The sequence below is a fragment of the Triticum dicoccoides genome, chromosome 2A (assembly GCF_002162155.2).
Source record: "Triticum dicoccoides isolate Atlit2015 ecotype Zavitan chromosome 2A, WEW_v2.0, whole genome shotgun sequence".
Lineage (NCBI taxonomy): Eukaryota > Viridiplantae > Streptophyta > Magnoliopsida > Poales > Poaceae > Triticum > Triticum dicoccoides.
The window spans coordinates 169882522-169899345 of record NC_041382.1 but is presented as its reverse complement, the minus strand read 5'-3'; the positions used below and the strand labels follow the sequence as shown (position 1 = coordinate 169899345).

General features: G+C 47.3%; 1 long non-coding RNA gene across 2 annotated transcripts; it reads left to right on the top strand.

Annotated features, from left to right (window-relative positions):
- The first annotated feature begins 4922 nt into the window (after window positions 1–4922).
- On the top strand, window positions 4923–6255 carry LOC119354034. Of its 2 annotated transcripts, none has more exons than XR_005170610.1 (2): window positions 4923–5593; window positions 5930–6255. It is a non-coding gene; the product is annotated as an uncharacterized LOC119354034 (long non-coding RNA). The 2 variants fall into 2 exon arrangements; XR_005170611.1 differs by having other exon boundaries at window positions 4923–5597.
- Window positions 6256–16824: the final 10569 nt, after the last annotated feature.

Here is a 16824-nt window from a genome sequence, read left to right as displayed (position 1 = left end):
CTGGTAGTAGAAAGTAAATGAAGAGCTGAGCTGTTGGCGTGTTCGCACACGAGCGGGTTCAGACTTCGGACCAGACCGCTCGCGGGCCCCACGGGGTGACTACACGAGCCAGGTTGGGGGTGAGACGACGCGATATCTGAATTTGTTCTTGTCAATCAAATCAATCGGAAAAAAGAAAAGAAATTTTGTTCCTGCCCGACCTCGTTTTTTCTTCCACCTCACCCGGTGGCGGTGCACTGTTGGCGCGTGGCTGTCAGCCAGGGAGTTTAACTGGCAGGGCCTGTCGGGAATCGGCGGCGACGTGGAGAGATTTTGCACGCGCGGCGGAAGGAATCGGAGGGGAACTTAACTCTGGGTTTGGTAGATAGTGAACCGAAAACATGGCCGCCGATCAAATCTGGAGGTGTACTATGTGGGATTTGCGGGTGTGGAAGAGAAGAGAAAGATACGATGGGGATCGCATTTCGTCAGTGTCAAATCTGAACATATCGCCAACAGTAATGGGACGCTGGCCAATAGTGCCGTCTCCAGCACAACAGCGAACCGAGGAAAGTGGGGGACGAGCTAGTAGTAGAAGCCTAGAAGAAAAACACAGGTCGTGGCCGAGGATCATTGGATCTTACCGAGATTCGCGGCTGCTTGGGGAGCTTCCATTGCAACCACCGACCGTGGGGACGGGCATGAAGTTGTCAGGCTGGCAGCATGACCAAAACCGTCCCGGAACAACCGCAGGAGCAGCTCGGTTTCAGCATGCGCGTGAATTCGTCTGACTGAAACTCCCGGTGCCATAACTCATCACTGCTGACAAGAATTGGCTTCGTCTAATGATTTCGGTAGAGTACAGTCCAGTAGTACACTACTACTACTGTGTATCAAGACGTACTTGTGCAGCCATCGTCGATCGCGGTACCGTCCATGATTATATTTATTTTTATTTTTATATATATTCCCCACATGTACTACCTCATCTAGCAAGCAAAGGCTGACGGGACTTTCTGGTTTGATTCATTGAGCTTTTGACACGAGCGCTTTCGTCCGCTTCAGCCTTCCTTCCCCGTCCAGTTCCTTTCAGCATGCGCTGCGGCCATGTATGGTATACACGCCCTCTGAAGCAAAGCATAATGACCCCCTGGAAAGGCCGTCGCCCCTGTAGCTGTAGCTATACCTACGCTAGCCGTTTAGAGACAGACGCCAGTGGCTCCGTTTGGTGAGTGCCGCGCGCGCGCGCTCGCTGTGTGTGGAATTGGCTAGGTGTAGAGGAGCACGGGCGGATCGCAATCGTTTCGTTTCGTCTGCCGCCCGCTCGTGCTGATCGAAGCTTTCGCGGGCCACCGGCTAACCTGCCGATTTGTTGGCTTCTGCCGTGGGGAAGGCTGGCCGGTGGAAGGCGGCTGTTTTGGTCCATGCTCCGTCCCGTACATGCCGCTGTGTTGTCGCTCAGCGGACGGCGGTTAGCCGCCGGCTAGGCGTTCTTCTGAAGGCCCAAGCGGCCCTGTAAACGAGCGCGAGTTGGGTTGCGCCGACAGTTCCAAGATTGTGTGCACCCGCGGCTCGGAGCACCGGCAGCCGGAGATTCTTGGAGCTCTGGCCTTGTATGCATGCTTCGCGGTCCATGCTCCGCTCTGCAACTACAAGCACTGCGTGCGTCAGATGGGAGCCTACAAGCCTAGGATGCCCTGCCGACAATTCAATTCGGTCCAGTGACAATCATCATGGCCGCCCGCGGGTGCATCGACTGGTTAGAATGTGCTGTAGATGTAGCCTCGTCGACATGCATTAGTGGGGACACAAACACAGGGCAAACTATTGATCGAGATGTGCTTGTTTGGCATCGATGCCTTGCTTTTATAGCAGCCTAGGCAGCTTTGCTACAAGTGGTACGTGGATGGGAAGGGTATTTGTATGTATCATATTACATGTATGGGTCTCACCATATCTCGTCTAGATGTGAGATATTATGTTACATCTAAGATGATGTCATCCTATTTGTGGCCACAACTTTCTCCCCGTTTGTTCTTTAAATTTTCTGCCCATCATTGTATCATTTTTTTTAATCTAGCATTGTTCGTTTTTTAGGGATGTTCATTGTTTGTTTGTCCTAGCTCTGTTTCTTTAAATTTTCAGTCCAGCGTAGTTTAGTTGTTTGTTTTATTAACCACGACATGGGGCGCACACGAAAAAGCAACATGCGATCAAGATTTGCACGACATTGTAAAGCGAAAATATGTGAGTGAAAAAAGTTCATTAATTAAAAGTGAATAAATAAATAATAAAAAGGAATATATAATGAGAAAATAGAAAATGGAAATAAAACAAAAATGTATTTAAGATAGTTCATAATTTAAAATAAATAATGAAACAAAAAGGAAATAACAGACACTGAAAAAGAAAAAGAAATAAATGGTGCTGAATGGAAATGTACAAAAACTAGAAGAATTAGAGTGAGTCACGGCACAGACTTGAAAAAGAAAAGGAGAAAATGCAGCCAACGGCCGAAGAAAATAAAGGTCCGCACCAGATATAGGCCCAGCCCAAGCAAGGGGCAGCACACCTACGCCAGACACATGAGTAGGAAGGCATCGACAGGTTTTTTTTTAAAACCCCCCATATATTAATCAGAAATAACAAAATTCTTACAATCATTCATTACAAATCTAGCCACGCAGGGCGGAACACTATTACATAAAACACCGTCTGACCTACTATCAAAACAAAATTTAGCAATCTCATGCGCCACCCTATTTACCTGCATGTCAATCTTCACTATCTTGAAATCCTTAATGAGGTTTGAGACACTCATCGCCTCCTTTTTCAGGTCCACAAAAAGAGACCTGTCAAAAGAATCTTTTGCCAGAGAAAAAGCAACAGCCGCGCTGTCAGTCTCCAAAATAACAGGACTATGAAATGTAATACCAATATATAACCCAGCAAGCGCCGCACGAAATTCTGCTTTATCCACACAAGTGCACGACCCGATAAAATCCCATGAGGAAACCAGGACTTCGCCAAGGTGATTCCTGGCAATTATCCCAATGCTGGCAGATCTCATGCTCTCCACAAAACTAGCATCAACGTTTATCTTAATATACCCTTGGTCCGGTGGTTCCCAATTACGATGAGCCTTCGCGATTGGTATGATGTACCTCCCATTATCAATCACCCCCTTACCTTTGATGCTTAAGTCAACTTGCGCACAGTTTTTGACATTTGTGAAAGATTTCCAGTAATTTCCCACAAAAGTGACAGAAGCACGTCAGGATTCTTTCCCCTTCCCGAAGATCATATCATTTCTGAGATGCCAAGCTCTCCAAAGCATGAATAAAACTTGATCATGTTCTGGCGACCCCAATTGATCAAGCAGAATAAACATCCAGTCCGGCCCCGTAAATCTGAAAAGCTCCTCGGCAGGAATATTCCACTCTTCTCTCATAGCAAAACGAAACGCACGCACCTTTGGGCAAGACACAAGGGCATGGAAAGTACTTTCATCCTCCATCCCGCATATAGTACACATACCTGACACCGTTTAGTGATGAATAACTCTGTTTACCTGGGTCGCCAAACTGTTAGACGCAGCTCGCCAGGCAAAAATTCTTAATTTTTGCGGGACTTTGGCTTTCCAAATAACATCCCACACACTTCTTTCCTTGCCATCCTGAAGGTGTGAAGTCAGTTTATACACACTTTTAACCGAGAACATGCCATTTTTCTCATAGTGCCAAGCGATTAGACCTCCCTCACCTATAGTCTAAATACGTAACCTTAGGATCTCCTCAGCATCATGGTTATAGAATAGATGCCTGATTAAATTTTCATCCCATCTTCTTGTTCCGCTTATGAATAATTCAGAGACCCATTTCAGTCTAGTGCGGTCCTTTTTGACTAAAACTCTGAGGCCAGAATTTCTAGGTAGCCAATTATCTCTCCAAATATTAACATTTTTTCCATCGACCACTCTCCATATGACCCCTTTTTTTAGCAAATCCAATCCGTGCACAATGCCTTGCCAATTCACGGAGGTAGCCTGCGGGAAAGCAGTATCCAATATGTGACCATTAGGATAATAGTTCGCCTTCAAAACCTTAGCACATAAAGAATCTGGATTCACTAGCAACCTCCAAGCCTGTTTAGCCAAGATAGCTTGATTAAACAATCTAAGATCTCGGAAACCCATGCCTCCCTCTCTTTTAGGTTTTGTGAGTTTATCCCAAGCTAGCCAATGAGTTTTCCTTCTGTCATCTTCGTCCCCCCACCAGAAGTTTCTTTTAATCTGAGATCATTCATCACATAATGAAGCTGAAAATTTAAAAATACCCATGGCGTACACTGGGAGCGCTTGCAAAACTGCCTTTATTTGATTTTCCTTTATACCACTGGAGACATATTTTTCAATCCAGTCTGAAACTATTTTTAATGCCTTGTCTTTTGTTGATTGGAACTTACCAACCTTCATTCTACCCTCAGGTACCGGTAAGCCAAGGTACTTATCTTCAAACCCTTCTGAAGTGATATTAAGGATAACCATAGTGACCACCTGATCCTCCATACTGCACTTTTTGCCAAACTTGATCGAACACTTATCGGGGCTCAGAAGTTGACCAGTTCCCCGCTTATAGCCCGACAGAATCCTATATACTTAAGAAGTTCATCCCACTAATCTATTTATCTTAACATGCAGCATATCCACATCAGCAGCCTTCCACATCAGCAACCCACCCATGTCAGCAATTCATTTTTTCTCTGTTTCAGTTAATGGTATGATTTTTTGAAGTAAATGGTGTGATTTAATTTAGTATTGGCTCATCTTCATGTTGGTCTGTAACCGATGATGCATCGCCTCTTATCCTGACTCCTCACAACCCCTCCAATATAAATAGTTAGAGTAGCGAAGGATCTCCAGCGACAGTTCCGCCCGTCGACGTGTTCCTGTTGTTCTATAACCGATGACGCATCGCCTCTTATCCTTGACTCCCCACTACTCCTCCGCCGGGCCATCCGCGTCCTCATGGCCATTCCTATCCCCCACCCAATCTCTTCCCCTTCACGATCCTTCTTCTCCCCCGCTCTACAAATATCTCTCTTCCATGGTATGAGCGGCTATGCTTGAGCGAAGCGACGGAGTAGCGAAGATTGCGAGGTTTGGTTGGGGACAGATGGGTGCTCCCTGTGCAGTGACCTTTCCCTCCCTCTCTCTGCACCAGATTCATTTCTCTGATCTTCAAGTCATTTTTTCCTACAATCTCCCATATCCCCGTGTGTTTAGTCGAGATGACTGCCGTGGAGACATGGTCCTTACCTTTCGTCTCTGACTCTATTCTGGCCAAGGGAGCTCCGACGCCGTTGGGGAGATTGGTTCTGGTCGGTTCCACCGGAATCAGACCAGCCACTGGTGCGGCGTCGGGCAGGGGCGCAGGGCTGCAGATCTGCGACGAGAGGATGACCTCAAGAATCTGGACCGTGCTGCTATCCAGCAACTAGCCGCGGCCAACATGGGCTACCTCCACATCGGCTGCACAGCCGCCGGTGCATGCTGATCCGGCCACCTGCGCCACAGCAGAACAATGAGCGACTCCTTATCCTTCCCACTACTACTGTATGTACGTCTTATCCTTATCCTTCTCTATGGATCGGTCTCTATTAGCTTCTGATGGTTACTTACTTCACACAGCCCAACCCATTTGATTATTTTATCTCGAAGCATTATTATTTATTTATTTGTCAGCAAAGCGCGAACTGCAGTTTTTAGTTTGAAGTGTCATATCATAGCAGGCATAAGGAGTAACAATTAAAAAAATTAAGAAGACACAAGTCGCTAAGTTAGCAAAGTTTTGGTTTCAAGTGTGATCCCTTTTCTCCAAAAAAAAAACAGAAACCGGTAGCATTTTATTATTATTTTTTGTTTCATATGGTATCCATCTAATATTTTCAGGAGTATTCAAACTGAATTCGAGGTGGAGAAAAAACTTGGTACACTGATTTTTTTTTATTTCTCATTTGAGGGCTCTAGGTCATGTCTATCCGAAACATTCAAGTTTGGAGCTTTCGGATCGTACTTCAGAAAGAACATTTAGTTACCGCCAAATTCTTCTCATGCATGTACAGAAGATCGACAAATGTAAGATACTCATTTTGTTGTTATGTAATTCAAAAAATCTGTAATATGTGTGATATGTAAATACGGCCAAGATTGTAATGACTTTTGTGAACATCTTATTGGTTTAGATGATTTTACGAAATTGAAACCTTTCAGCCTAACCACAGGTATACCCAAAAGTTTAAGTTGTTATTAATTATCATTTTTAGGTGGTTATAAGCTGTTATTATTTACCTTTTTAGGTGGCTTAATTTTTTTTTCTAAATGGTCGAAACATCATTTGATGTGATGAGAATTCATACATGACATTTCTGCATTAGTACATTATTTGTTGTCACATGCATATAATATATTTGGTATTTTGTTCAAAAAAATTCATTGCTACAAATTCCCGCCGCAACGCGCGGGGTATTATCTAGTATTTTTAATGACCAAGGCTTGATCTATGGACCCCTTGAAAAACAGAAGACTATCATCTGCAAATAATAGATGAGAAATACCTGGTGCATGTCTGTTCAAGTGGAAATCCTTTAGACCACCTTTGTCACATGCATCCTTTAATAACAAAGATAGGGCTTCAGCCACAAACAGGAACAAGTACGGCGATAATGAATCCCCTTGCCTGAGCCCACAAGAAGGATAAAAAGGTTCCAACAATTGACCATTAAATCGGACTGAAAATTTCACTGAAGTAACACATGTCATGATCCAGTTAATCCAAGTTGGCGCAAAACCAAAAGCCCCTAGCATACTCTTTAAAAAATGCCAATCTACGCGATCATACGCTTTTGCCAGGTCCAACTTATAAGCACAGAACTCTCCACGCTGATCTTTTAAAGTACTCAACGAATGAATACATTCAAAAGCAATAAGTGCGTTATCTGAAATTAACCTTTCGGGTATAAAGGCACTTTGAGTGGGAGAGATCATACCATCCAGAATAGGGTCTCAGTCTATTCACTAGGCACTTCGAAATAATTTTATAAATGACATTGCACAGGCTGATCGGTCTGAATTCCTTGATGGACTGAGGATTTTTCACTTTGGGAATAAGAACAACGGTAGTATCATTTACACCTTCGGGCATAATTCCTGATATAAAGAATTGCTGAACCGCCTTAACAATGTCCTGTTTAATTAAACCCCAATTCCTCTGGAAGAATCTTGCAGGAAAACCATCCGGACCTGGTGCTTTTAGATGACCTATCTGAAAAAGGGCATCACTAATCTCTTCCTCAGAGAACGGTTTACACAATTCCTCATTCATATCATCATTGACGAGGGGTTTCACCAAGGGAATAATACGAGAAGGATCAACATTAGTATCACAAGAATAAAGATGCTGAAAGAAGGAATTTGTAATACCAATGATTTCATCCACATTCTCAGTAATAGACCCATCACTCCTTTTAATAGCGGAAATATTATTTTTCTTCGCCCTCCAAGAAGCCTTTCTCTGAAAGAACTTCGTGTTACGGTCCCTCAAAAACATTTTCTCAATGCAAGACCTTTGCTTCCACATGACTTCTTCCTTTAATAGAAGTCCGTCCATCTCCAGGAGAATTTTCCTTCTCTCCAGCACGGCTGCCCTATCACTTCTTTTAAACAGAAGATTTAATCTTTTACGAGCAGCCTCCATCTTTTTTGGCAGATAACCAATATGCTCCTGACTCCAAGAGTGCAGGTCTTTCATTAATTTATTGAGATTAGTCGCCACATCCTTTAAATCCCTAACTTGCGAACTATTGCTCCAAAACGCCCTAACATGTTCATCCAAAGCCATACTTTCCCTCTCCCAAAAAGCTTCATATCTCAAATGCTTGTTAATAACGACATTAGGCCGACTACCCATCAACTGAATAAACAAAGGATAATGGTCTGACCTGTAGGAAATAACATGTTGTACCTTGCACTGTGGGAACATAGCAGTCCATTGAGGGCATGCCACCGCCCGATCAAGACGCACTTTCACATTTTGGAGGCCATCCTGCTTATTATCATACGTCCAAGGCACTCCATGAAAACCCAAATCAAATAAATTGCAATCCGAAAGAAGCTCCCGGAAATTTGCCATGAGCTTAGGCGATCTTTTAGTACGAGAACAATGCTCATACTACCACATAGCTTCATTAAAATCGCCAACCATAAACCAGGGACCAGAACCCAGAAGTTTAACTCGTCTCAAAAGCTCCCACATGACATACCTTTGGGTCGCCTTTGGTTCTCCATAAACACAAGTGCATCTCCATCTTGATCCATCACTGTTACATATGTACAGATCAATAAAATGGTCCCCAAATTTGTTTAACTCCACAGAGAAGCTCTCATCCCAGAAAATCGCTAAGCCACCACCTTTGCCTTTACCCGAAACAGAAAATACATTTTTCATACCCAAACGGTACCGCAAACTTTCAACATAATCTTTATTTTGCCTAGTCTCGGAAATAAAAATGATGTTGGGTCGGTAAGCTTTATTGATACAAACTAATTATTGAACTGTACGAGGCCGACCCAGCCCTCTATAGTTCCAACTGATCATTTTCATCACACGCGCCCGTTAGTTGACCAACAGCCCCCGGGTCGGTAGCATCCTTAACAGAGCCCTCATCATCTTTTCCCTCCCCCACAGACTCTCTCCTTCTACCCTGAGCCACCTCCTCTCCACCATCTACCTCTTTTGTTACATGCACCATATTCCCATCTATGCCTACCTGGGTCTCCACCCTCTCCCCACATACTTTTTTACAAGCAGGTGGCACTACATTGACTCCCTTGGATTCTACACTTTCAGAGCTAGTACTTTTAAAACTAACCACAAGGTCCTGGCCATCAGGCATGCGTCTCTTGTTGCCCGCCGAGCTTATGGGTTTTTTGTCTAAAAAGACCACCTGACGAATCGAATTGCTAGAAAAGACCCCCTCTAAAAAAATTGACAAAAAAGACCAGCTGCACCGTGGCGGCAGGTGCGGCAGCCGACACGTGGCACCTGCCGCCACAGGTGCTGGCGGCAGCCCCTGCCGCCACGGGCGCAGGCGGCAGCCCATGCTTAACAGGTTTTTTCGTCCGCGTGCAAGCTGCAACGGAACGTGCAGGAGTGGTGCGCGCAGGTGCGACGCAGCGAGATGGCAGCTACTGCTGCTGCGTGTGTTGCGACAGGCCAGGTGGGCCCTGCCGCCACGGCCCGAGGCGGCAGCCGCTGCGTACGGCCACACGGCAGCTCGAACCCTTTCAAATGCATATCAACTTGGAAGAAACTTGCTAGTACTAGTACTTGGGTTAATGGACCAATTGATTTCAGTGCTAATCACGAGCTGGGTTCTCCAAAACGGCCAAAAAAATTGGTCAGTACTCGTCAGCTCGCCGTGCATACACGGCCACACTAAACAATACCCCATCCTGATGCTGATCTCTCCCCTGCGCTAGCCGCATGGATTAAACAAAGCAGCATGGCCTCCGCGTACAGGGCGCCCTTGCCACACAGCGGCTGCCGCCTCAGACCGTGGCGGCAGGGCCCACCCAACCTGCACGCGCGAGTTGGTGCCGTCTGGCCGCGTGGCGGCAGGGCCCACCCCTCCAGTCCATTCCGTTGCAGCTACTTTCCGGACGAATAAACCTGTTAAGCCCGAGTAGCCGCCTGCTCCTGTGGCGGCAGGTGCCACGTGTCGGCTGCCGCACCTGCCGCCACGGTTCAGCTGGTCTTTTTTGTTAATTTGTTTTAGATGGGGTCTTTTCTAGCAATTCGATTCGTCAGGTGGTCTTTTTTGACAAAAACTCCAGTAAAAGCCGCCTTGCCACTGGAAAGGTCGCTACCACTGTTCGGGGGTGTAGGGACCCCAAACTGGACGTGCGTCGTGCAAGCCGCCTGCACGACAACACGTTCCTCTTGCTCCTCCCTATGCAGTCTTCTCCATCGCGCCAAGTTCGTCGAGCCACCAGGGGTAGCCAGACTGAGGCCGCCACCCCCAGCAGCCTTGTCCACCTTGACGCACGCTCCAGCAACATTTTGAGGCATCACGCCGGCTTCAATGCCCCCGGCAAGGAGCAGGGCAGCAGTAGACCCAAGATGGGCACCCTCATTAGCAGTCTGCCCTCCCTCATGTGCAGCATCGGCAGAAATCACTGTTTTGATCTAAGGACGAAATCAATTCACAAACTGAACTGTTCTGAAAAAAAATTCACCCAACTGACCTTTTTATGTGGCGCCCGACAACTAGGCGCCACACTACACTGTGCAGCGCCTAACACACAAGCGCTACACATCTGGACAGCGTGGCACCCCGGAGCCAGGCCTGACCCCACCCCTGATGGTGCAGCGGCTAGGCGAAAGGCGCTACACTATCATGTGCAGCGCCTAGACGAAAGACGCTACACATGCACTTACTAACCGCCTCGGGGCAACAGAGAACAAAGCTAAAAATTGCTAAGTCAGTGTGCAGCGCCTGAGAGCTAGGCGCTACACGATACAGTGTAGCGCCTAACGTCTAGGCGCTGCAAGATTGATCCACCGCATGTGGCCTGACCGGCTGAGCTGTAAACGCATAGGGCGTGGCGTGACATGACATGCACGGTCAAAATTTGAGTTACTACCTGCACTTGCCCTGCCTTGCTCGCAGTAGATAGATATGCCATGCGATGAATCTATCCCTACTACTGGTAAGTTCTGTTGCGCATTTACTGTTTACGTACGTACTGCCTTGCAGTGGCTAGTAGCAACAGCTCTGCGCTTCCGTTTTACTGTTACCACCATGGGCCGGCCCACACTATTCTTGATTAACTACACTGGCTAGATGCTAGTTGTACTCCACTGCTCAATGCCTGGTCATTACTGAAGGAGAGACAAAATCTGGCGAAACTAAACGGAAATATACTACTCTCTCCAGCGCGCGCTTACTCTTGTTGATCTTTGGCTACATATTCCTTTTATTTAATCGATCCATGCACATATGCTCGTTCTGATCATACCGCGGGCTCTTTTTTTTCTAAGAAGATCATTTCATCTGATTGCATAGTGGCCGGCACATAACAGGGATGGAGAAGATCCGCGGTGACCGTCCAAGGGTCCGTGCTTGCTTGCTTTTAACCGCAGGAGCATGGGTGTACAAATACGTGACCAGCAGCCAGTCTCTACCCCTGAGCCAACCAACCTGCAGATCAACCACAGCAGGTAGTAACTCAAATTCTGACCGTGCATGTCATGGCATGTCAGGTCACGCCGCGCCCTATGCGTTTAAGCTCGCCGGTCAGGCCACACATGGTGGATCAATCAATTTTTAGTCTTGCTCTCTGTTGCCCCCGAGATGGTTAGTAAGTGCATGTGTAGCGCCTTTCGTCTAGGCGCTGCACATGATAGTGTAGCGCCTTTCGCCTAGGCGCTGCACCATCAGGGGTGGGGCCAGGCCTGGCTCCGGGGTGCCACGCTGTCCAGATGTGTAGCGCCTGTGTGTTAGGCGCTGCACAATGTAGTGTGGCGCCTAGCTATCGGGCGCCACATAAAAAGGTCAGTTGGGTGAATTTTTTCTCAGAACAGTTCAGTTTGTGAATTGATTTCGTCCTTAGGTCAAAACAGTGATTTCTGCCTGCAGCATCAACAGGGAGGGCATCTGCCGGTCCGTCCGCAGCACCAGCAGAAGGCTGCGCCCCTTCACCGGCCGCCAGCAGATCAAGCTGGCTGTCGTGGGCAGCCAACGCCTTTGACAGCTCCTGGATGGCGCCCTCGCCACCTTGGTCACGATCCTTAGTAGGGTCAGTCAGCGAAGGCCACCCCACCTGGGCAACCCCTGACCCTACTGCGTGGTCGTCCTCCAGTCCGCCCTTGGCCGGATCACCCCGCAGCTGCGGGCAAGCCTCCACCGTCAAGTTCTGCACCGCAGTCAACACGGCGGTGACGACCTTCTCCGGAAGCACGACAGGTTCCCTGGACTCCCTCTCTTGGACCACCATGGAGAGGGTCTGTCCTCCGCGGCGCTCTGGACCAACCCCCACCTGAGGCCTCTTCCAGAGCACCGGCGCCTTGATGTCGATGGAGAAAGAAGGCTGTCAGAGCTCTTTGGGAATGCTGCAAAAACTGGCCGTGGTATGCCCCAGCACGCCACAGCAAAAGCAAAATCTAGGTAATTTTTCATACTTTACATCATACAGGACCTCTTTTGTGTTGCCGTCCAACATAGTTTCGACCGTGTCGATGACTTTCCGCAGTGGCTCCTCCACACGATGCTCAGCCCGGACACGAAGGTGCTCGTCGACGATCATCTTGTCCTTGTGGGAGACCGCGACCACTTTGCCGAGCTTGTCGCCCATCACTTTGCCCATCTCCACCGTCTTGAGTGGGACAGGAAGGCCCCAGATTTGTACCCAGATCTTGATGGAGTCGAGGGGCACGTCTTCCGGATTTCCCCTCCCGTCGAAGGCCGCAAGCACCACAACATCATCTCTGAAATGCCATGGCCCAGCATGCAAAACGTGACTCCGGTCACCCTCCTCCTTGAAAGTGATGATGAAGCGGCGGTCTTCACTGGTGACACGCTGGGCCACGGCATCGCCGCGTAGCCGCCACGGTCCTCTGAGCTCGTTGACGACCATCTTGGGGTCAACCGGGTACGGAGAGAGCACCCGGCCGACCACCAGCTTTCCGGCCACCGCCCGAAGAGCCGCCTCCAGGTTGATGACGATTGGCTTGTTGGGAGCCCTCGAGCTCGAGGCCTCCTTGATCTTCCCGTATCTACGGAGTTGGGGAGGCGCCACCGCAGCCGTGAAGCCAACGACAGTTTTAGGAGTGGTGGTGATCGCCAGCCCAGCCGGGCCACCCACTGTTGCCTTCCGCTTCTCCAGCATCGGGGTGTTGGTCTTCTCTCTAGCCACTGCATCAGCGGACGCAGGAGCAGAAGTGGCCGCGCTAGCGGCGCCCACGGCGACCACGGCGCCATCCGATCCCATCACCGGTGCGCCCAAGTTGGTACCAGTACTCATGGCGCCACCGTCTAGGTCCATCTCTGTCTCCCGACTGGTGGCCATCGGTTCCTGTTTCACACAAAGAGGACAGAGCGCAGACACAGGAGGAAGAGGAACAGAGTACATCCAAAATTGGTACAACTCTCCCTGATTCCCTTCCCTTAAATACTCCCTTGACACCACAAATTTCTCCCTCATACTAACGCTATTAGCGCTGAGAATTAAACCAGCATAATCCCCAATCCCAACGGAAACAAATTTGGAATTAATTTTGGAAGAAACTGATTCTTCACTCTGCCCATAACTCACCTGAATTTGGTCTATCCTTGCCAAATCAGAGACCGAGATCTCAGCCTCAGTCTGACCTGGAAGAATTTGGCGTCCCTCTCCCTTTGATTTCGCTGCAAACGAATCCATCTTAAGGAACGCATCCGCCTTCTCCCGCAATCTCCGCAGACAACCTTTCTGGTCTGTCGCCCGCCGGAGGATTTTTCTCCCCCGCTGTTTGAAGGTGCTCCACTCATCGTTGTAGAGGCCACACACACCCCCACTCACTCCTCCCACCGCCTTGCCCGGCGCCCGGCCAGGCGTCGGCGCCGCCTTGCCCTGCACCCGGTCCGGCGTCGGTGCCGCCAAGGGGGTCTCCATCCCCCGTTGTTTGAAGGTGCTCCGCTCCACGCTGGAGAGGCCACCCACCCCCCCTCTCACTCCACCCGCCGCCTTGCCCTGCGCCCAGCCCGGCGTCGGCGCCGCCACGGCGGTCTCCATCGGTCAACGGGTCGCCATGGCTATCACCAGAGCACCGCATCGACAGGTTATTATTAAAAAAAGACAAGTTTAATCTACTCTCTCCGTCCACGAATAAGTGTACATCTAACTTTTGTTTTGTTCTAAGTCAAAGTTTAAATAAATTGACTAACTTTATCGAAAATAGTATTAACATATGTGACATCAAATTGATATATTGTCAAAGTACATTTCAAAGCGAATCTAGTGATACTAATTTGGTGCCATAAATGCTTTTACTTTTTCCTAGGAAGATGGTCAAAGTATTAAAATTTTGAATTAAGACAAAAAACTAGATATACACTTATTCGCGGATGGAGAAAGTACAGTTCTAGATTCAGATGGGAGATAATATATTACATCTAAATGTGAAATAGCAAAACTGTATATGTATACTTGTACTAGCATGTACCGTGAACCTTTGTAGTTTTTTTTAAAAAATAGAGACAAAAGACTTACCTCATTTATTAATAAAGAAGGAGTGTTTTAGAGTACAAATTAGTGGCTCCACAACATAGCCCGTCCGTCAACAAAAGGAAAATAACAACTACTCTCGCGGCATGATAATGCTCAGGTGCGTAGCTCCTGCCTGACCCAAAGTTTGGCTTCATCTTGGATTAGTTTTAGAATGTAGAAGGGGGGTGTTGATTTCTTCCTAAAAACTCTAGCGTTCCTCTCATTCCAGATGGCCCAACCGACAAGCATAGTAAGAGAAGCCATGGCCTTCCGGTTCGTCGTATTGGGCTTCGACATGTTTGTCCACCAATGTTTGATGCTGCGCTCCGCCTGCCATTGATGGATCTCGAGAGCCCCTAGGCCAAGCCACTCCTTTACCAATCTCCATACGCGCAAGGTGAACCTGCACCGAAAGAAGAGGTGCGCGGACGTCTCGTTTGCCCTTCTGCAGAGGGTGCATAGCCGGCAATTCTCCCAACTTCGCTTCTCCAATCTATCTGTCATCCATATCCTGTTTTGAATCGCTAACCAAGAGAAGAACTTGACCTTGGGAGGTGCCCAAACCTTCCAAATAGTCTTGTTCATGGTCGTCATCGTGGAGCCCAAGAACTGGATCCTATAAGCAGAGGCCGCCGAATACTCACCGTTCACCTCAAATTTCCAGGATATGTCGTCATCAATGTCCGGTGAAAGATGGAATTGTCCAAGCGGACCCAAAGGTCCACAAACTCCACAATGTGGTTGATTGTTAGGTTGATGGAAGGATCGATCTTGCGCACCCAAGCATTGTCTCGCAGTGCAACCCTCATCGCCCACTTCCTTCGCTTGGAGGCTGTGAAGATGAGGGGGGCGATATCCTTAGGTTTTTTCCCTCTCAACCATGGTGCTTCCCAGAAGGGCGTCTTCCCTCCATTTCCCACGGTAATGACAGTGGAGGCGTAGAAGAGGTCCATATCCACCTCCGATCATGGGTTTCCTAAGCCCACCCAAAGTCTAGTCGGGTCCTTGCACTCCACCCACGGCCATCTCAACCTTAGAGCTCTTGCAAATTTCCCCAATTGTAGCACTCCAAGCCCGCCGAGATGCGTAGGGCGGCAAACAGTCTCCTAGTTGACCTTACATTTTGCACCTGAAGTTTGACTCTGAGCTGACCACAGGAAAGCACGCTCAATTCTATTGACATTGTGTAGCACGCCGGCGGGAACGTTCAGGGATGTATGTGGTAGACGACTTGTGAAGTGAGGACCGATTTGACCAAGGCCGCCCGGCCTATTGTGGTGATGTTTCTCCCTTGCCATGGAGGAAGCCTTGCAGCCACCTTGTCCTCAAGGTGTTGGTGAACCTTTGTAGTAGCATACTGCATGGAGCAGGGACCATGGGCGCAGTGTGGGGATTATGGGGGCCATGGCCCCCACAAACATTTTGCAAAACATTTTTTTATTAGTGAATGCTTATAATATATTTCCTCCGTCCCACAATAGTCGTAGGCCATTTTGAAGTCAATATATATACTTTGACCAAGTTTTCAGAAAAAAAATGTGAAAATACGAAATCTTTTTCATTAGATTTATCACGAAATATATTTTCATACAATGTATATTTGCTACTACCTCCGTTCACAATTACTCTCTCCGTCTTTTCATACAACACTGTTTCATATTTTTATGTCTAACTTCGATCATTAATATACCAACAAAATATGAGTTATATGCCACAAAGAGTATAGCATCAGACACACATTTCAAGCAACTTCGCCATGATAAATTTTTAATGACATAGAATCCATATTTTGTTGACTAAGTACAAGTCAAAGTTTGACACAAAAAACAAAGTCGTGACATTGTATACAAAGACAGTGAGAGTATAACATGTTTGAGATATTTCAATATGAACTACTTACAAACTGAAATGAATGAACAATCACACTAAAACATGTTTATGTAATCCGATTATGAAAAAAGTTAGAACATTTTATATTTGTGAATGGATGGAGTATTATAGAAATTGATAAATTTCTCTATAGACTTGGTCAAACATTGCAATGTTTGACTTTCTAAATCATTGTGCACTATATTATATGAGACAAAGGAAGTATTAAATTAATTTGGTGCGGCCTAAATACTTCAATACTGAAGCCCATACAAATAGATTACTAGGTTTCATTCAAACAACTGTAATTCAGACTTCAGCTCAAAACCTAATACAACCCATCTCTTCTCCCCATAAATACCATATTCCACGTCTAAACAAATGGCGACACATCCATTATGAAGTTGTTTCTCCGCTTCATTGGAGCTATGTGTAGGACTGGGGGGGGGGGGGCAATTGCCCCCAGCTACAAACAAATTTCTGGAGAATTTATTGTTAGAGGGCCTAGATGTGGAATTTTTAGCTTTTGACCCTTAAACTGTCATATTCTGTCTTGCCTCCACGACAACTTTTGTCTAGCCCCGCCACTCGCAGGGACCTTTGAATTTTATCAAAAAAGGGAGAGGAACATTTGTGTGACGCCATCAATACAACATGAGATGACGATTATA